At 40.0% G+C, this 22140-nt stretch overlaps 1 protein-coding gene across 4 annotated transcripts in view; it reads left to right on the plus strand.

Annotated features, from left to right (window-relative positions):
- Cracd (capping protein inhibiting regulator of actin dynamics) overlaps window positions 1-22140 on the plus strand; it is a 279740-nt gene that overhangs the window by 118593 nt on the left and 139007 nt on the right. For 3 of the 4 annotated variants that reach the window (XM_004849699.4, XM_021262314.2, XM_087187700.1), the window contains exon 2: window positions 7166-7310. The gene's annotated coding sequence lies outside the window, so the exon portion shown is untranslated. Of the gene's footprint in view, window positions 1-7165; window positions 7311-22140 lie in introns of those variants that run through there. The other variant, XM_021262313.2, reaches the window with a different exon arrangement.

Below are 22140 nucleotides of genomic sequence, written 5' to 3' on the forward strand. Positions count from 1 at the left end.
TCGAGTCCTCCTGCCTCAGCCTCCTGAGCAGCTTGGATTACAGGCATGTGCCACTGTGGCCACTCTATCACATTTCCTTTGTGCATTTATCTGTTGATGAACACATAGGTTCATTCATAATGTGGTTATTGGGAATAACACTGCATTAAACATAAAAGTGCTGATAACTCTTAAACATACAGATTTTAAAGCCTTTGGGTAGATACCCAGAAGTAGGATCACTGGATCTATGTCTGACTTTTATATTGAGAAGAAAAAGGGGAGGAAGGGTTGGGGATACTTTATATATTTATATGTGGTTGTATGTACAAAGGAAAGATACTGAAGAAACTGGAACCATTCTTCCCTGCTTACCTTTAGATCAAAGGGATTCAGGAACAGGGAAAGATGGTTGAAGGATCTCTTTCTTCTGCTGCCACGATGTTTGGGGTGTGTGAATGTGAGAGCTAGCATGGGAGGCCCAGGACCATTTAGCACATGGTGACCATAGGAAAGGCCATCAGCATTTCAGCAGCTGCCTTCACAACCCAACCTATAAAGTAAGTCACATCTTCTTCTAGGTTACAGACTACCTATGTGGATGACAGACAGTGTTGAGGCTTTACTCTTTCGGGGCCAGGGCATGGTCTGTTCCCACTGCTAGAGAACAAATAGGGAATGAGTTGTTTCTTTGTAGCTGAACCAGGGATGATTCTTTTCTGTATTCTCAAATCTCAGCAAAGGAGGCAGAGCTGAGTGGATTCAAAGTACTTACAATACAAGATGGAAAGAGATGGGAGAATGAAAAGAGGAGAATGGAAACTCAGAAGAGCCCTCTAGAAGGCTACAGTATTGGGGAGCATGGTTTTAGCATTATATCCAAAGTGTAAATAATTTTTATTATCTGATCAGGAACCTTGGGTCCTTGAGATTAACTCAGGAAACAGTGATGTCAAGAGGAAAGGATCATTGACAGTCTGTTCAAACCCCGCCTCCACCCCTGGTGAGCAGGTTCAGGACCCCCTTCCAGCCATACCTGAACCCTACATTTTACTTTAAGAATATAGGAGATTGGGCTGGGGATTTAGCTCAGTGGTTTCACCACCTGCTGCGCAAGAGCAAGGACCTGAGTTCGATCCCCGGTACCAAAAAAAAAAGAATATAGGAGATTAATAGCCATTTATTCTCCAGCCAAGTATCAGGGAGATGCAGTTGTTTCCTAAGATGTGCTTGTGAACAGTTGCCTTTGTGAAGTTGAAAATAAAGAAGCAGATCACCTTACCCATTTGCAATTCAAACATCCAGCAGAGGTATTCATCTGGTGAGCTACTTTACCAAAAAGAATTGAATGAGTTTAGGTTATGATGCTCAGGTTCTGTTTGTACTTTCAGTGAGCTGTAGAACAAAAAGCCCCCCTTTTTTCCTTCCTCCTCATCCTCCACCACCCTCTGTAAGGGAAGAACTTTCTGATGCCAACATCACAAATAACTAACAGCATAGAGAATGACAGAGCATGAATGACAAAGTCTTAAAAATGACTGTATTATCATTACAGCTGGTGAGGAAGAAATATTTGCTTTTCTTTGAAGATTTAACAATTGAGGAGAAAAAGAGTATGAGAAAGGTTAAAAGGAACTGAGAAGACATGGTGCCAAGAAAACTAAAAGCCAAGTTCAAGTAGCACCGTCCAGTTGTCAGCATCTTACATGAGGGGGCTCTAGGCAGGAGATGGGGATGGGTGTCAAGACAGATGTGAATTGAGCAAGGCTTTTTTTTGGAATTCAGGTTTTTGGTGGCTTTCGAAAGTGCAATATGAGTGGATGGTCAGTTCAGGAGTGAGTTGGGCTAAGGACAGAACTGTGCTGAGATGATGGCACTAACAGGTATAGATCATTTGCTTCTGAAGTTTACCAGCCAAAAGAAATAGAAATTAATATTAGCAGTAAGCCTACAGATTACTAAAACCTGTAGCTTACCTAAGGAATGTTTTCTGTGCAAAAGAATAGTAGAAAACAATAAGATCTGAGGGTGGTAAGTTTTCACCTTTGAGCCCGACTCTTTCCAGCCAGTAAAGCATCTGAGGAGGTGTTTACACGTGCTGATAGCTTTAGATTTTTCACCTTTATAGCTCCAAATGCACAGCTTTTAGATCTTTTACACATACATCATTTGTTTTGCAATACACAGTAATTACATTTGTTTTGGGGAATTGGTACATACACATATTGCATCTTAATCATTTCGACTCTCTTCCCCTCTCCCTTTCTTCAGATCCCTCTCCATCTCCAAAAAGTCTACCTCACTATTTTCTGCCATCTCTCCATACCTCTTCCCAGAAGTTCCACTGGGTAAGAGGCTGGGGAAGGCAGGAGATGGAAGAGCAGACTTTCTCTACTCCCACTCTGGAGGCAGAGAAGAAAGGAAGGAAATGATTTACATCCTTTTTTTTTTTCAACTTTACAATATGGTGTTCTTATCTGTCCAAGACTGGAACATGCATCTCCTGGCTCAGATCATTCCTGAAGTACCCTGCTGTCAGGTTGGGGGCCTTAGAGAAGGACAGGGAGGAAAGTATCACTATTCAGGTCCTGCTGTCTACTGAGAGCCACTAACACCAGTGTCCCTGCATCTTTGGCCAGCTGCTTTTGAGAAGGGGGTGAGAAGACCCTGCTCAAAGTGACTGTGTTATGTTTGCCAGCAAAACTGAAGGTAAAATTTAATTTCATCTGGCCGGAACCAAAAAGGAGCACAGTCACCTGTCCTGGGCAGAAGCCTTCAGAGTAACTCAGCTGTGGTCTCTGTTACAGTCTGTTCTCAAGTGCCAGGTCACAGTCATCATGAGCTGCAGAAGGAAGTAAATTCTGGAGATATGATGCTAACACCCGAGCTTCCTGCCTGCTGGACTGCGGGCTTAAAATACAAGCTACTTCTTCCTGGCTCTTGTTGTTTAAGAGGACCTCACTGACAGTAGGGGCTGTGAACTTCAGCCATGGCGGATTTAAAGTCGACTTTTAACCCCTTCAGAGGAGTTTACCTTTGAGGTCACATGATAAGGTCACTAAAAGAACACATTGTTCTCACTGCTCCCTCCTCTTCCCTGCATTCCCTGGAGTAGGACCAAACATACATTGCCTCATTCTTGATGATTTTGTCCTTATATTTGACAAGTGAGCAGACATATTCATTTTTTAATTGCAAAGTGTTTCAAGCATTCTGTAAAATTCTGTCTGGGAATATGAGAAAGGAAATGAGTAGAGGTGGCACAAGGGTCCCACTTGCAAGTGGGCAACAGTAAACAAGCTACCTCAACAGGAAGTGGGTGTCCATGAAGCTACTTCAGTTTAGTTCCCAGCTTGCTGCTATTTGTGCAGTTTGTTTGGAACTTCACTTGGTTATTTTGTCTAAATAGAAAGAAATACAAGAAAAGGAAACCAGACTTTGGACTTAAAATCATACAGAAATACAGTCAGACCTCACTTGTGGGTTCTATATTTACCAATTTGCCTCTTTGTTGAAATTTATTTGTAATAATTTGAAAAAACTTATTTTATTTATTTATTATTTATTTTAGAAGTTGCCATACTATTTTTAGCAGCAACTGTACCATTTTACATTTTCTACCAGCAGTGCAGAAGAGTTCCTATTTCTTTATATCCTTACCCACACATTGTCTGCAGTTTTCATAATGTCCACCCTAATGAATGTGAGGTGCTAGCTCATATAGCTTTGATTTACATTTCCCTAATGATTAGTGCTTCTGTATGTATTTCATAGACTAGTTGGCATTCAGATACCTTCTCTGAAGAAATGACTATTCAAATCCTTTGCCCACTTAAAAGATTGAATTGTATTTTTGTCTCTTAATTATAGGAGTCTCACTAGAATGACTCAAACTAAAAGTCTGCCAACGCCAATTATTGATGAGGCTGTGTAAACTAGAACTGTCATATATTACTGATGGCAGTATAAAGTGATGCAAGGACTTCAGAAAAATGTTTGGCAGTTTCTTATAGAGCTTAAGATTCATCACCCTATAACCTAGCAATTTTATTCCTAGGGTAAGGAATTTACCGAATTTACATTTTTCACAAAAATGCCTTATACAAGAATATTTATGGTAGCTTTATTCAAAAAGAGCTCCCCAAGTGGAAACAATCAACTATCCATCAATAAGAGAAAAAGTTTGAAAATGCGTGGTATTTTTATACAATGGAGTATTTCTCAGAAGGAGCAAACTGTTGATACATTTAACAATGTGGATGAATCTCAAACATTATGCATACAGCTAGACAAAAAACAACACACACTGTGTGGGCCCATCTTATGAGCCTCAAGAACAGGCAAAATTAATCTATGATAATGGAAATGAGGACATTTCCATTGAGGTGTGGGGATTGACTGAAGGGGGCACTAAGGGGCTTTCTGGAGTGGTAGAAATGTTCAATATTTTTATCTTGGTGACAGTTACATTGTTGGATCCCCTTATTGAAATGTATCAGTCGAACACTCTTTTAAGAGCAGTGCACTGGGCTGGGGATTTAGCTCAGTGGCACCACACCTGCCTCAGAAAAGCACAAGGTCCTGAGTTTGATCCCTGCCCCCCCCCCAAAAGACAGTGCATTTTACTATATGTACATTTTACACAGTTTCAAAAACCTATATTGTATTTTTACAATTACTTGTGAATCTCTCTTTCAAAACAATAAATTTTAAAACATACTCTGTAATTTCCACTTGTTGAAATTTCTTGAGACCTATGATATGGACCATGTGTGCTCAGTTTTTATAAATGTGTTATGTGTCCGTTAAAAGAATATGTAGTAACAGTTGTAGGGAACAGTGTCACTATATATAGGTGGCTAAGGTTGAGTTTTATTTGTTCAAATACATTGTATCCTACTTACTTTTTTCTCTTTATGTGAATTACTGAGAGGTGTGTTAAAATATTTTATAATCTTTATAATTGTGAACATACTAGTCATAGTTACTTTAAAGACCATATCCTGTGTGTCTGGCTGGGTTGTCTATGGGTTTGTTTTTATTGCCTCTTTCTTTTTCAAACCTACAGAACTTACGTTACATAAGGGTGATCAAAACACACACACATGGTGTGTGTTTAAATTTTTAAAATTATTACAGTAAAAGAAACATTGCCATTCATCTATCAAAATACTCCCCTTCCTTTGTTGTTGTTGTTGTTTTTTTTGGTATGGGGGATCAAACTCGGGTCCTTGTCCTTGCACAGCAGGTGGCAAAACCACTGAGCTAAATCCCTGGCCTCACTCCCCTTCCTTTGAACATGCTTATCCCATCATTCTTGCTATTTTCTAAAGCAGTTCTGGAAGTCCATTTTCTTGAATGTGTTTAGTTGCACTGTTGTGGCTGCCTTGATGTCTTGAATCAGTCCAAACCATTTATCTTTCAAGGTCATTTTGACTTTAGGGAAGAGCCAGACTTGTGTGGTGGCTGAACTGATGAGTGGGTGGATAAGGGTCTGCTATAATGTCTTTACGAGCCTGCCTTTCCATTGGATGGCACTCAGCAGCAACATTCACTGTATTTTTCATCACACATCGTACAGACATGAAAGAAAACTTCCAAAACTGCTTCAGAAAGTGGCAAGAGCAATGAGATGTGGTCAAAGTGAAAGGGAATACTTTGAGGGGCATTAATGGTAATGTGTTTTTTACTGTAATAAATTTTTAAAGTCTTAACATTTACTGCATTTTTTATCACTCCTTATATGCCCTGCTATGCCTTGTAATTATTGACCGAATACAGTGCATTTTGTATAAAGAATTTGGGATACTGTTAAAGGTGTTACTTTTCTTGAGAGAAGGGCTTCCTTTGCTTCTGAGAAGCATTTAGAGTAGGGCAGACCTCCTTAATCCAGTGAGAGCCTGAGGGACTGCAGTGATGGGAAGCTGGATTCTGATGTTTTGGGGGCCTTCATGCTAGGGGGTCACCCTTCAGAGATAGTTACCTGGGCTCTCTGGTAACTAGTGCCAGAGAACTGTCCAGAGCTGTCTAACTCTCCAGCCCACCTCTGCTACTCTCTGGTTGATTAACACCACTTATCAATTGGCAGATTCTCAGAGGCAGTAGGTTGATGTCACGTCTCTGATTTTCCTGTCTTGCTGGGATCTTCTCACCCTGTAGTTGAATAAAAAGCCTGCCCAGGTTATATGCCTCAATATAGCTGCTTTCTCCTTGGCCTCTCAGTTTTGCTCTGTGCTTCTGATAAACCAGATGTCTTGGAAGAACAGTGGAAAATGTCTGACGTGTTTCAGTTTTATCTGCCCTGTCCTTAAGATCTCAACCTCTCATATCCTGGCTTCCTTTTTAGCTCTCCAAAGCCTTAAAGCAGATTTTTAAAATAACTTTTTAAACTGGCTTTTCTATTTGTACTAAATGGGAAGTTGATTGGACTCAAGTTAGTCCCTCATAGCCAGAGCTGAGAAGCCCCCTCTAAGGACACATGGGTGGCTCCCATGGGCCAGCATCCATTGCCAGCCTGAGATTTGAAGAGATTTCTTCCAGTGTCATTGCCTCAGAGTGCTGTTTTGTTTGGCTGAGTTTTTGTGAAGGCCACATTTGAATCTGGGCTTGTCTCTGAGATGTTTCCCTCCTCCATTCCAGCTAAACCCCTCAGTCATCATGCCACGGTTCTCACCCAGGCAGGCTGTGATCAGATTAAGCATGGACTATCCAAAGGGAGCTCCTTAACCTGGTTAGCTCTGTGATTTGTATTTGAGCAAAAACTGCCTTTGCTACCTCTGGTAGAGGAGATAACCTAATGCTTCCTGTATTTACTTGCTGCTAGACTGAATTTATGTCTTCTGGCTCTTTGGATTTTATCTAAACTACTATGAATAATAAATGTGAGAAGTCTGCCTGTAAGAATATAGAAGTCTTTATATTCATGAGTGTGATGCTTTTCATCCCCTCAAAAGTGGGAACCAATTATAATAAATACTTTTAAAGCCTTACATTAGATTTAGGATAAGCAATGAAAATTTCATGTTATTTAAACCTAGTTGGAAGCTTCAGCAAAAATGAGCAAGCAAACAAAAAGATCCCTCTTTTGTATTAACTTCTGCCAAGGAACAGAAAACAGATTTAGATTAAAGGGTTGCAAGAAAGATTGAATAAAACATTCTTGATCTTTTGTCTTTTTTCTCTACAGTTCACAAGAGCAGTGATTCCCTGGTTGTGTCAGCAATGTGCCCCATTTCCTGATGCACTCACTGAGGGTGCATTTTCCTTTTTACAAGGAGAAAATATCAGTGGAGAATTATCCAGAGCAAAAGGACTCGTGTCTGTGAAGATAGGTAAGTCGCCCAAGTAGATGGTGGAGCGGGTACTAGAGGCTGTTTCATTGATGATGAATGGGACACTAGAAGTGGATAGTATGTTTTTCACTAAATGTTAAGCTAAATGATCTTCTCACTGATCATATTCTAACTCTAGATTTAATTCCCAGCCTTTCTCCTGGTCAACTGAGTAAACTTAAAGAAGTCATTTATATTTTTTTCATTCATTAAAGAAAATTTCATAGAAAAAGGCATGTAATATAAAAACATTATCCTTGTTTATTGTCTTGTTGCTGTTATAAAATTGTATGAAACAGTTAATGGCCTTGTATTTCATGGTGATTTTTGGATCAGAGAGCTTATGTGTTCAGTACTCATTTTCTGAGCACTGGGGGCAGAAGGCACCTGCCTCCCTTCTAAGAGCATCATTCCATTCTTTTGCCTGGTATCTGCCACCTCCTTTTTGGAAGTTGGCAGAAAGGATAAAAGTTAAAGATAAGATCAAAGGACTATAAATAACAATTAACCTGTATTAGGTTTTATGGTAAACATTGTTTTAATTATTTAAATGCATTATTTCACTTAATTCACACACCAAAACTTGTGAGGTAAGTGTTACACCTCCTGTATAACATTTCTCCTCAGGTGACATGGGCCCTTAGGGAGTCACTTAAAAGAATATAAACAACTACTTTTTTATTTTAATTTGAGAGACTTTATTGGATGGTGGGAACTGAAGATTTATTATTTCTATTATTTTTTCAATGTGCATGATAGCTTCTATAATAATAAGGCAGTTTTTTGGAAATGAATGATAGATTTCTAAAAATTACTTGTTAAGCACCTTCAGTGAGCTGGGTGCTATTTTAGATGCTTATTACTATCAATGAACAGCTCCAGTGCAGATCCCTGTCCTCTGGAGCTTGTGCCCTGGCACGAAGGGAGACATAGTAAGATATACACAACAAACATATTACTAGGATATTAGAAGCCAGTGTGAATATGGAAAAAAGAAAAAGTAGAGGAGAGCAAGGGATTTTGGAAGTACTGGAGATGGCCCAAATGATAGTGTTGAATTGAGTAGCTACCACAAGTCTCACTGAGAAAAGGTTGGAAATCTGGATTAGCCCTGGGCACATTGCAGGCAGAGACAGCAGCTGATGGAAAGGCACTCAGGAGAAGATGAAACCAGGTTGCTCCAGGCATAGCCCAGAGCCAGAGTGCTAGAGCAGAGTGGCTGAGGTGAGTTGGGAAAGGCAATGCAAGGTCCAGAGGAAATAATGACATTTCCTTGGCTTGGACAATGTCTTAGTCCATTTTCTATTGCTACATGGTCTGATGAAAAAATGCACTTGTATGAAAATGGATGTATTGCAAGTTTATAATGCTAAATGAAATAAATCAGACACAGAACGGTAATTATTGCATGGTTTCTCTTATATGGGAAATACAAAGTATAAATAATTTAAAGAGAAAAATACAAGAAAGATGATAGGAAATAGACTTTTGTGGAGATGGAAGGGAATATGAGAATGGAAAGAGATAGAAGGAAGAAGGGAAAGTAAAAAAGATTAAGATGTGATAGGTATATGTACCAATATCCCCACATATTGCAAACATATATTAAAATATTTTTAAAAAGAAAATTGTTTTAAAAAATTTATTAGAGTAAAAGACATTAATCCTTCCTCTGAATACTCTCTCTTGCTTTGAACAGACTTATCCCATCATTCTTGCCACTTTCTGAAGCAGTTCTGGAAGTCCTCTTTCATTAGTGTCTTTAGTTGCACTGTCATAGCACCTTGTTGTCCTGGATCTATTCAAACCATTTACTTTTCATGGTCATTTTGACTTTGGGGAAGAACCAGAAGTTGCATGGTGCCCAATCCAGTGAATGAAATGGATGATGAGGGCCAGGGATTTAGCTCAGTGGTGCTGCACCTGCTGCAAGTGCAAGGTCCTGAGTTCAATCCCTGGTACAAAAAAAAAAAAGATGGATGAGGATATACTGTGATATCTTTATGAGCTTGCCTTTCCATTGGGTGGGAGGTGGCAGCAGTATTTATTGTGTTTTCTTTAATCATACCTCATAAAAACACTGCCAAAGGGGACTTCTAGAACTGCTTCAAAAAGTGGCAAAAACAATGGGATAAGTATGTTAGAAATGAGGGAGAGTATTTGATGGGGTGGTGTGGTTAACGGCATTGTGCTTTTCTGTAATAGTTTTTTTTTAAATACAAATATTCACCATGTGTTTTGATTACCCCTTGCATAGCAGAATACCTGGGTAATTTGTAAGGAATGAGACTTGTTTAGCTTATGGTTCTGGAGGTGGCAAGTTCACGAGCATGGCACTGTCATCTGGTGAGGGTCTTTGTGTATGTCATCTCATAGCAGAAGGTGGAAGGGCAACAGAGGGCAAGAGTGAGGAGCAAGGGAAGGCCAAACTTGCTTTTACGACAGATCAACTCTCAGAGTAACTAACCCAGGGGCTACAAGAACATTCTCTGTAAGGAACACATTTGGTCCATAGCAGGTACTTAAGAAATATGTCCTTGCTGTCTTCTTCTTCGTTAGCCCCCCCCCCCCACACACTGCATTAGACCTCCACCACCATACTAGCTTGCTAAGGCTGCCATAACAAAGTACCAGAAGCCAGATGGCTTGAAGCAACAGAAATTTGTTTCCTAGTTCTGTGAGCCAGAAGACCAAAAATCTAATGAGGGCCCCCTCCCTCTGAAACATGGAGGGGAGATTGTTACCCCTTCTGGACTTCTGGTGGTTCTTAGCATCCTTGGCAATCCTCAGCTTACAGCTGCATCCCCCCAGTCTCTGCCAGTTGTCACATGGCCTCCTGCTGTCTGTCTCCCTCCTCAGATGGTCATCTTCCCTCTTATAAGGACACCAGACATCCTGGATTAAAGGCTTACCCTACCCCTGTGTGACTTCATCTTAACTAATTACATGTTCTTCTACTGACCCTTTTGCCAATAAGGTAATTTCTATGGTACAGGGGTCAGCTTATCTTTTGGAGGACACAATTCAACTCATCGCAGTCATCTTCAATAATACACAATAGATCTTACAATTCCCATCTTACAAGTGGAGAGACAGGCTCAGAAAGCCCTGTGGACTTGCCAAATGTCAGAGTCAGTAATTGTGAGCAAGTCAGTGTGATTTCACCATGCTGCCCATGAGCTGCTGTGCCACGAGGTCAGGATGAAGCTGACAGGGAACTGCCCTGCCCCCAGTGGGGGTTCTCAAAAACAACAATGTGGTCACCTTCCGTATTGCTTACCCCCAAGGTAGATCAAAACTGATGCTGTGTCTCTGCATTCCCATTAAAGAGAAACTAGAAGCCTTACCTGCAGCCCACTCTCTAGTTTGCATTTGATTTCATGCCATGACAAACATAGGAAGCAGATGCTTTTCACTCTTCAGGATTTTTTCCAGGGAAATAACACTGCAATTTCTGTGGCATGTGGAACATTTTGTGACGGGAACACGTGTTTTCTTTTTTTCTCAAACAACGTAGGAAAAATTATATGTGTGTGTGTGTTTGTGTAATTTATATAAATGTATAAAATTTAAGTCAGTGGCTTTTGCAATAGAATTAGGAGAATTTTTAAAGCATTTAATATATTTTGTTTTTCAGTATAAAGATGCTTTCTAAAGTTTTTCCAGCCTCTCATGGCTTATTTAAGGTCTAGTCTTGAGGTGTACACCTGAGAAAAGAAAGGAGACACCCAACGGACCTGAACGTTTTCCACACCTGGAAGGGCATGCAGTTGAGTGACATTCCTGGGCTGGGCTGAATGGATGGGGTAGCCAATGACATGCACAGGAATATTTAAAAGCAGCTCAAACCCAAGTGTTCAGCCTGGGAGGGGACAAAGTCATAGTAGGAAGAAAATATCCTAAGGTCCAAAGTTGGAAAGATTAGAGAGGGAGCAGGAAGCAGAGCATGAGGCCCATGAAGCATTCAGAAGGTGGACAAGAAGGCCTGGGGAGGCTGTGTATCTGTGGCAGTGGCTCCACAGTGATGGGTGGAAGGAGAAGGCAGTGGAGAGACCCAGCAGCCCTCCCCTGACCTTTTGAAGTGTGAAGTGAGCCATGTTTTTGGTGTCATTGTGTTATAGTTTCCTTTCAAGTCCTTTCTTTTTCATCTTTGTTCTAAATTTGTTTTTATGCCCCATAAGCTCTGGGGCTTTGCTTTGTACTTAAGAGCTGACTGCTTTGGATCTCTGTGTTGAAGCATTTGGTCTTCTGAGTATAAAAAAGTCAAAAAGGGAAACTCTGCCTCTTTTCCAAAGGTCCTTCTGGTCTCTGTCGACACTGAGTTTGATCCTGAAAGTATGTGGAAATCTCAAGGTCTTTGTATTCTTCTACTGAATTGAAATGACCCGTTGTCTTCATCTGATGTCGCTGCTGCAGAATGCCACTCCCCACAGCCCAGCTAGACCACACGGGGCTGGCTGGGTTTAGTGTCTGGTAAACACAGTTACTCAGTTGACTGTGGACAAACCCGGGTGGTGCTTGGTGACTGCAGATAAACAGCTGCTGCTGTTGCTGTGTGAAGGTGCACAGCTCAGGGAGGCCATTCAGGGATCATGGTTGGAGTTACTTCTGTACTGCAGACATCCGGGAAATGCTACACTTTTCACAAAAGCTGAAAGGTGGCAAATACCAGAATGTAGTCTTATCACTATGGAATGGGAACAAAATCCTCCCCTTATTTCCCAATAGTGAGAGATTGTGGAACAATAAGAATGATGAGAACTTTAATTTTAACACTTTTAAATATTCAGGTGAAATTCACGTAATATAAAATTAATCATCTTAAAGTTCAAACCAGGCATGATGGTGCACACCTATAATCCCAGGATTCTGGGAGGCTGAGGCAGGAGATCACAAGTTCAAGCCCAGCCTAAGCAACTTAGTGACTTAGTGAGATCCTGTCTTGAAATAAAAAATAAGAAAGGCCTGAGGAAGAATAGCTCAGTATGAAGGCCTTGGGTTGATTCCGAGTATGACAAAACATACAAACAAAAAAAAACCAAGTCAGTGGCATTTGGTAGATTCACAATGTTGTACAACCATCATCTGTCTCATTCCAAAGCAGCTTCATTACTCTAAGATAAAACATTTTCTTTGATAGTCTCATCATTATAACATCTTTCTAATTGCGACCCCCAAAAGTACCTGCTTCACTTTAGTTTCATGAGACAAAGAGCAGTTTGAAATTAAGTTACCCAATCTGAAAGGGTGCGGAGAATCCAGTTTTGTCTCACTTCCCTTCTGTCATGGGGTCGAACCCTCCAGCACCTTCTTTCCCCTACCTTTGACTCTGGCCATTGTTTTAGTGGTCTGGACTCCAATTTATCCCATCATCCAGCTGAACCTGTAATTGATATTTTGGCATCAGCATAGCTGGAGATTATATTGCTAGGCTAAGCCTCAAAGTGTAGTCACTCCCTAGGGAGTTAGGTGACACCAGCCGTTGAAGATGAAAATTTGAGGAATACTTTACACTGTCATCTCCTAGGGGCCAATCCCCATCCCTCCTCCTGGGTGAAACAGTGGCTGCTCAGGGAGGGCTCTGGGATATGGGCAGAAGAGGCGTGAAACTAGATTCCTCTCCCCATCTGCCCAGTGTAACCTAAGAGTCGCACAGATGAAGCTGGCCGAAAAGTGGGAAATGATGGCAAACAGGATTCTGAGGGGACTGAAATTCTCACTAAATCCCCTTATGCTAGCAGAAGCCTGCTGGTCTAATGGTATAGAACCAAGAACCAGGTTGATGTAGCGCTAGTGCTCAGCAGTGGCTACCTCAGGAAGTCCCTTTTCAGTAGTCCTCCTGGGAGGGAGCTGTTATTACCATGCACCGGGGGGACCACAGTTAAATACAGGGTGAATATTGGCTTGTCTCCATCAGATGGTGATTATTGTGTGCTGTGTTGTGAGTCATCACTATCTGCTCCAAAAGATCTCTTCTAGAAGCCTGAAAATAGCACCTTCAGAGTAACCAGTGAGTTTGAAATCGAATAACAGTATAAGGGGAAAAGGGAGGGCATTTTTGTGATTTTCTCTCTTTCTCTCCCTTCCCCCTTCTATCAATATGGAGCATCTAATAGGCCAGACACTGAGCTAAGGGCTCACTGAGGGTTAGGGCTATGAAATAAGACCATTCTGTGTCACACCCTCCTTCCTGTCTCTGTTGTGTCATGTTCTGCTGTTACACAGAACTCTAAGCGTTTATGTTCTTGTGCTTGTGTGTCTCCCACAAAAGAAGGCAGCTTCAAAAGCTAGAGTCCTTCCTGCCTTGGAATCTAGTTTCCTGCCTGTGAATCTAGCATGGACCCAGCAAATACCCAGGTCATGGCAATGTGAACTGAACTTCATTGAGTTGAATTCAGATATGTAAACAGATAACTGGATAAAATGTGATTAGTGATATTTGAGAGAGTTTTGCACAGAGTGCTGGAGAGCACAAAGGGCAGAGTAAACAACTGCCACAGGGAGCCCCAGGGCCTCCCAGAGGTGTCATCTGAGCCAGCTTGAAAGATGAGAAGGTGTTTGCCAGACAAACAAAGGGGGCGCCCAATCTCCAGAGGTCACACTGTGATGTGCTTCTTGGGAGGGAGCTCTTTGATACTCTAAATGCCACCCTTGCTTTCCTGAATGTAACTTTAGAAAACAACTGCTTAATTCGCCTGCAGCTTTAGCTTAAACCTGGGGCCCTGTAGACATCTCTTCTAGAAAATGATAGCCCTAATTCTTCTAGGAGTTAAAGCCAGAAAAAAAACTGTGCTCTTGAATTTTCTACCTCTAAAATTGCTACCTCTTTTACACTTTCTTTTCCATATTAAAATAAATCAATATAACTTTATTTGTTTTTCTAAATTGGCTCAAGTATAGCCTAGATTTCACGTCTATGATCTTTTTACCCTTTGAACAAACATGCTGAATGCTTCCCCCAAGAAAGGCACTGCTCTGCACTTTAGGCTGACAACAAACAAAAGTAAGATCTTTTCTTTTGCCCCCAAGGAGACCAAAATTGACACCAGACAAAAAACCAAATTCAGCCGGAAATAGTCCTCCTGTACTGTTTCCTATCAAAGCAGCCTCTTTTCGTTCTATGTGTGCAACCTGAATTGGTATTAAGCTCTTTGAAATAAATGACTAATTCTGAACTGAGCTTCAGAGGTGCATGGAACAGTGAAGACGACCATGTATATACTTCTGACTGGAAGGGGTCCCAGGAAAAGGAAAAAGCATCTGCACTATTCTGGGCACATCATTTATAAAGCCTCAGAAAGTCCATTCCATGTAGAAAAATATCCTCCAAGGAAATATGTAAGATAAAAACCTAAGTTTTATACATACTTACATATTTTGAAAACATATATGTATTACCTTATTGTCGATTATTAGTGATAAATGTTGACATTTTACTAAAACTGGATTATAGTACTGATTATTACCCTAGTAAAAATGGTGTTTACCAAGGCTTTGCCTGCTCCCCCAGCTGGGAACATCAAGTTCTTGATTTGGGTAATGTTCTCATCGATGAAGTGCTCACAGTACCCTTCTTCTCTTCTCTCTGTCTCTTCTGGGCAGTAGCCTAGCTGTCCTTAATGGACATATTCAAACACCAGCTCCTCCACAGTACCTTCTTGAACACCTCCCCTCCCAGGAGGGATTCTTTTTTGCCTTGCAAACTCCACAGCTCCTTTATATTTCTTGCCTCCCCTTCATCTTTCTCCATCTTCCTCTCTGTCTCTGTCTGTCTCTCTCCACCCCACATCATACACAAATCTTGAGCTCCACTGGCTTATAATTTTTTAAGTATGTCATATCCCCTAGTAAACCATAATCTCTTTGAAGCCAGTGATATTTCCTTTTTGTTTTTTGTGGGGATGATTTGTTTTTCTCACTCTTTTTTAATTGCTCCTGCAGATTAATGGGTTTCACTGTGGCAGATCCATATGTGGATATTAACATACTTTGATCATTTTCATCCCCCTTAATCACCCCTCTTGCCCTGCCCTCCCACCTAATTTCACATTTTGGAGGGATTTCAGTGTGTATAATATGTTTTGCTCATATCCATGCCCTCCATAATCTTCCCTTATACCCCTCCTGCTCCCTCTTATTCTCTTCCTCTTGTCTAATAAGTCTCTGTTTTAGTTACTTTTCTCATTGCTGAGAAAATACCCAACATCCAAAGTTCAAGAAGGAAAGTTTTATTTCAGTTTACAGTTAGTAGTAGTTTTAGTTAAGAGTTGGCTGGCTCCAAGGCAGAGTAGCATGGCAGAGAGGTGTCGCAGAGGAGAAACAGTTCATGGCAGGGCAGTCAAAAGGCAGCAAGCAGCAAGTGAAAAACAATGACCCTCTTTCTGTCCCTTATAATCCATCTAGGCTACCTGCCCTTACTGGTAGCACTCATACTCAACTGTGCCAAACCAATCAGTGTACTGATTTGGTAATCACACATCCTTGGTCCCAGCATCACACACTGTAGATCCAGCCACCTAAGAAAAAGCCTCACCTATGACCACAAGAGGCTTTGAGGGGACATCTAGACACAACCCGTAACAGTTTCCCTTCTACTTTTTTGTATCGTTTTTAGATTCCACATATTAAGGGAAACGTGATGTTTATATTTCCCAGTCTGGCTTATTTGGCTCAAATAATGGTCTCTAGATCCATCTGTTTTTCTGCAACCTATAGAATTTCATTCTTCCTCATGGCCGAAAAATACTCAATTTTCTTTATCCATTCATCTGTTGATGGGCACCTAGATTGGTTTCATATCTTGGCTATTGTGAATTGTACCACAATAAACATGGGTGTGCAGGTTTATCCCTATGGTAAAATGTAATTGCTTTGGATATATATCCAAGGACTGGTATAAGTGGATCACATAGTGACCCTATTTTTTTTTTTTTTTTTTTTTTGGTACGGAGGATCGAACTCAGGACCTTGTGCTTACAAGGCAGGCGGTGGAACCACTGAGCTAAATCTCTGGCCCAATGACCCTATTTTTGAGGAATCTCCATACTGATTTCCACAGTAGCTATACTAATTTATATTCCCACCAGAAGTATAGAAGAGTTCCTTTTTCCCCACATCCTCACCAGCATTTTTTGTTTTTCAGTTTTCAGTGTTAGCCATTCTGACCGGCATGAGATGGAATCTCAGTGTAGTTTCTATTTACATTTCCCTAATGGCTAAAGATGTTGAACATTTTTTCAGAAACTTGTTGTCTATTTGTACTTCTTCTTTTGAGAAGTGTCTGTTCAACTCATTTGCCCATTTATTGATAGGTATATTTGATTTTTTGATGTTTTTAAGTTCTTTATGCAAGTATATTCTAGATATTAATGTGCTATTTGAAGAGCAGCTGGTAAAGATTTTCTCCCATTCTGTAGGCTGTCTCTTTGCTTTGGTAGTTGTTTCCCCTGTGGCACAGAAACTTTTTAGTTTAATGTAGTTTCATTTGGTGATTCTTACTGTTACTTCCTGTACAACTGGAGTCCTTTACAGGAAGTCATTGGCTATGCCTGTGTTTTAGCAGTTTGAAAGTTTCAGGTCTTATATCTAGGTCTTTAATCAATTTTGAATTTATTTTTATATAAAGTGAGAGAGTAGACCTAGGTTCAGTCTTCTCCATATGGATATCCAGTTTTCCCAGCACCCTTTTTTAACGAGGCTGTCTTTTCTCTAGCATGTTTTTGGCTCCTTTATCCAGAACCAGATGTTTGTAGTTGTTTGGGTTTGTTTCTGTGTGCTCTATTTTGTACCATTGGTCTACATGTCTATTTTTGTGCCAGTACCATGCTGTTTTTGTTACTATGGCTTTGTAGTATAATTTGAAATCAAGTGTTCTGAGGCCTTCAGGCTTGCTGATTTTGCTTAGGATTACGTTTTAAACTATTGTGAGTTGTTTGGGTTTCCATATGAATTTTATGATTGTTTCTCTAGCTCTGTGAAGAATGGCATTGTATTTTGATGGAAATTGCATTGAAGATGGCTTTTGGTAATATGACCATTTATCTTCTGATGTCTTCAGTTTCTTTCTTCAATGTTCTGAAATTTTCTTGTAGCGGTTTCTTTGATTAGATTGATTCCCAGGTACTTCATTTTATTTGAAGCTATTGTGAATGTATTGTTTTCTTGATTTCTTTCTCAGCTAGTCTATTACTGGTATAGAGTAATGCTGATTTTAACGTTGATTTTATATTCTGTTATATTGCTGAATTCATTTATCAATTCAAAAAGTCTTTTGGCAGAGTCTTTGGGATCTTCTAAGTATAAAATTATATCATCTGCATGGTCAGAGTGATAAGAGTGTACATCTTTGCTTTATTCCTGAGATATTTTCCTTTTCTCTCTACATCTCACCCCCTCTACCCTCATCTCAACACCTAGCATGATACTAAGCCATAAGGAACCTCTCAGAAATGATTCAGGGAATGACTTTGGCAGATGGAGTTTCAATCTAAGTAGGTAAATACAAGAATTCCTTCATCTCTGTTCACTGCCATCATCCATAGTGTAACTCTTTAAACCATTATTACCAATAGTAGGTTCTGTAGCACAGTAATTCTAAAGAAATGTGTAAAACATATCCTTTAGAATGTCTGAGCTTACATACTTTTGGGGAAATTTTGTTTTTAGATAAAGTTCAACAGTATTCTTTATTTTAAGACTTCTCAATTTATGGGTATTCGGAAGGAAATGTTGTGAATAATGATTCCCACAATTATTTGTCCACAGAAAACTTGATAATTTTTCTTGGAACATGTATTTGTTTCCCATTGCTGTTATAATAAATTGCCACAAGCTTACTGGGTTAACACAGTACAAAATACAGTTGTAGAGGTGAGAGGTCTAAAATGAGTCAGGTTGCTGGTTGCATCTGAATGCTGTATGAGAGAACCCCTTGTCTTGCCTTGCCCACCTTCTAAAAGCTGCTTGCCTTCCTTGCTGCTTCCTCCTTCAAGACCAGCGAAGTGCCATCTTTCAGCATCTTTCTCTCCCACTGTCACCTGTTCTTCCATCATCATGTTACTTGTGACTCCCAAAACTCTTGACTCCTTGTTCTAAAGGTACTGTGGCTGTCTCAGGCCTACTCCAATAATCCAGGCTAACCTTCCTATCTCAGTTAACATCTCCTGCAGAGCCCCCTTTTCTGCATAAGAGAACATATCTACAGTCTTCAGGGATTAGAAAGATGTGTTTAGGGCCATTATTCTACCTGCTCCAGGACATGTGTTCCTCAGTAGCACTGGTTAAGGGAATCAGCTTGATGTTATTCCAAAGGGAAAATGAACTCTCAGTTGTGGAACAAAACAATTCACACCTGTGATACACAACCATGGATAAACTGTGGGCTCCTTGTATAGCAACCTCTACAGTGATAGCAATTATTGGAGGCTGCCTGACCACCTGACTGAGGGTACAGTGGGGGATGAAAGAATAATACAAGAGACAGAGGTTTGCATAAACGGGGAGCCAGGATTAGATCTTAGCTCTTCTTGGCTAAGACCATGAGCTCTGGACTTGTCAGTAGTTATTGATTACACACGTAGCAGGGAGTGTAAAGGCAGATGGAGGGAACAGCGGACCAAGGTGCTGATGAGAGACAGGCTTGTGGAAAGGGAGGAACGAAGCATTCCTGTGAAGGACAGGTTGTAATTAACGAGCCACCTGTGTTACCTTTAGCTAACATTTGATCTGGGAGAACGGTTGCACAAGAGTCATAAATCCTTGCTGCAGGGTCATCTAGCTATCAGAGACATCACAGTATCACTGATCATTGAAATTTCAATTGTGACCATTGCCATAGGGAGTTCTGTTTCTGTACGCCGTCCAAAGGCTCATTTAGAAAGTCATATAGGCCTAGGACAGACTCATAATTTTAATTAATAGCCAATTCATAAGCCAATTCAATAATATTTTATAGCCTTCCCAGTACAGTTTCAAGCTGGTCTCCTGCAATGAATAAAGAATGCTAAAGGCCTCTGTCAAAGTTATCAAGACTTAAAACTCGATATAAATGTGAGCCCAGTTACATTGAAGAAGGAGCACAAGTCATCACTCTGTAGTAAGTTTACTCTGTTCAAGAAGGTGTATGGAATAGTTTCTCTAGTCTGAGAAACTGAAAGTGTAAATAAGGACTAAAAGGTATAATAGATAATGTGAAATAGGAAAAGATGCAAAGTGGAAGGGGAAGTGGGAAGGGTAGGGGATAGGAAAGAAGGGAATGGAATTAATATGAGAAAAGGATAAAATGGAAACAAAGTCTTTGTAAATAGGGACGGATAGAGGGGTTGAAGGGAGGGCAGGGGAAGGGGGAAAAATAAAAACCAAGAGAGATTATGTAAAGGTGCAAATTTCCAATGATGAATGTCATTATATTGTATACCTTAAATGTACCAATAAAATAAAATTTAAAAAAAAAGGTGTACGGTGATGCGAGTCTGAACTTGGAGCCATGTCATGGCTACTGCTCAGCAGATTTCAGCGACATCTGTCCAGTATTGTAGTCAGGAAGTAAGGCATGATACAAATGTTAAATAGAAGCATAGTATATGAAGAGGTTGCTCATGTGAAGACTCAGTGGGAAGAGGTTGACCATGAGGAAAAGCAGAGAAATAAAATGAGAAATGAAAAAACATAGACCAAGGAATAGTGAAATTATTAAAGCCTTGACATGTCATGAAAAATTTATCTTAGAAGGCTTCAAGAAAAAAAACACCATAAACTGTTCTACACATAGTAACCCAGGTAATCTATGGAAGGAATTTGGTTTTGAGTAAGTAAAGTAAGAGGACTTTTTCTAGATCTCAGAACAAGTGACTTTTCACTGCAAAATACAGGCATCAAAGATCTTTGAAATTTCACATGGATTTATGATACCTCACATTAAAGGGGAGTGACATAAGACTAGATAATACCAGCCTACCTGTTACTATAGCATAAAGCCCCAGGTTCACCTAGCTTAGCTCACAGCTTGGCATATTGCCATAATGTTTGTTGAGCACCCAGCAAGATGATTATAAAGTTAGCCTCTTTCTGCATATCACAGCTGATTCATTTGTATAAAAGTACTGCCTAAAGGAAGGGTGTGTGAGACAAGAAATATAAAAAGTATGATATGAAGGATATGAAGCAGCAGACTCAAGAATTTTAAAGGACACATGCAGAGGTTTTCATTTCCAAATTGTTTTCACTAGAGCATACAATCCCCCCAAAATGCAGTACGAATTGAAAATAGCACAAGTATATTGAGATTCAGTTATGATATTAAATTAGACTCATTCTTCACCAAAATTGCAAATTGCTACTTGTTGCATGCCCAGTGTCACATATATAATCTCAGTGACTCAGTTGCAAGTAGTCAAATTGGCATATACTAAATCAAAGAATACTTATAGGCAATTATATTTTATTTAGAAAATCAGGGAAAAGAGTTTCTTTTTTTTTTTTTTATATTCCAGTACTGGAGCATCCTCTATCCTGCCTTTGTTGAGAATATAAATTTGCTAAGAGGGAGCTATGACTTATGTTTCCTTTTCTATCCTCTGATTGCCTACTTTGATATTGTGGACTTAATGGAAACTGAGGAAATAGATCATGATTCAGATTGAACGGAAAACTGTACCAATATGAGCACCATAAAAGTCAGTGTGGGTAGGCATAAAATGATTACAAACACAATCTCACATAGTGTAAGCTCTATTGAGTATGTTTTCCCACCTCTTTGACAGCATTCTATGATTAGACGAGTAGATTGTAAAAAGCAAAGTCATGGAGAGTATTTGCGGTAAACAGTGGCAATAAATTCTACAAAAGGAAAAATGTAACTGATTTCAGACCAATCCAACACAGGGCATTTGTAACTCAAGCCAAGAAATTGTGTTGAAAATACTGTGCTATTCCCAGTAATGTGTCAGTGGTATCAAAGAAAAAAGTAACACAGCTTCAAAATATCCAGCTCTTTGGTTTTGTTGTTGTTGTTTTCATTAATTTTATTAATACCTTTTACCTTTTAGGTATACAATACAGTGACATTCGTCATTGGAAATTTGCACCTTTACATAATCTCCTTTGATTCTTATTTTTTCCCCATTACGCTGCCCTCCCTTCAAACCCTGATCCCTCCCTATTTACAAAGATTTTGTTTCCACTTTTTCATTTTCTCATATTAATTCCATTCCCTTCTTTCCTTTCTCCTACCCCTCCCACTTCCCCTTCCCCTTTGCCCCTTTTCTTCCTATTTCACATTATCTATTATAACTTTAGTCCTTATTTACACTTTCAGTTTCTCACACTAGAGAAACTATTCGGTATTTACACATGTGTCCTATTTATTTCACTTAAGAGCATCGTCTCAATGTGCATGCATTTAGCTATGAATGTCTCTAATTTCTCTTTTATTATGGTTGAATAGTACTTCATTTTATAAAAAAAAAACACGCATTTTCCTTATCCAGTCTCCAGTTGATGGGCAATTGCCTGTTTCCAAGTTTTAACTATTACAAACTATACTGCTGTGAACATGGGTGCACATATATCACTGTGGTATGATTCTTTTAATTCTTTGGGGAAGATAACCAGCAGGGGAATAGCTGGGTCAAATGGGACTTCTAGTCCTAGTTCTTTGAGGTATCTCCATACTGATTTCCACAGTGGTTGCACCAGTCTACACTCCCACCAGCAGTGGAGCAGGGTCCCTCTTTCCCCACAGCCCTACCAGCATTTGTTACTGGTTGATTTCATGATAGCAGCCATTCTTTCTGGGGTGAGGTGGAATATCAGCTTTGTTTTCATTTGCATC

The sequence above is a fragment of the Heterocephalus glaber genome, unplaced genomic scaffold, assembly GCF_053883595.1.
Source record: "Heterocephalus glaber isolate CG9 unplaced genomic scaffold, H.glaber_assembly_v1.0 deba00001509, whole genome shotgun sequence".
NCBI classification, from domain to species: Eukaryota; Metazoa; Chordata; class Mammalia; order Rodentia; family Bathyergidae; genus Heterocephalus; species Heterocephalus glaber.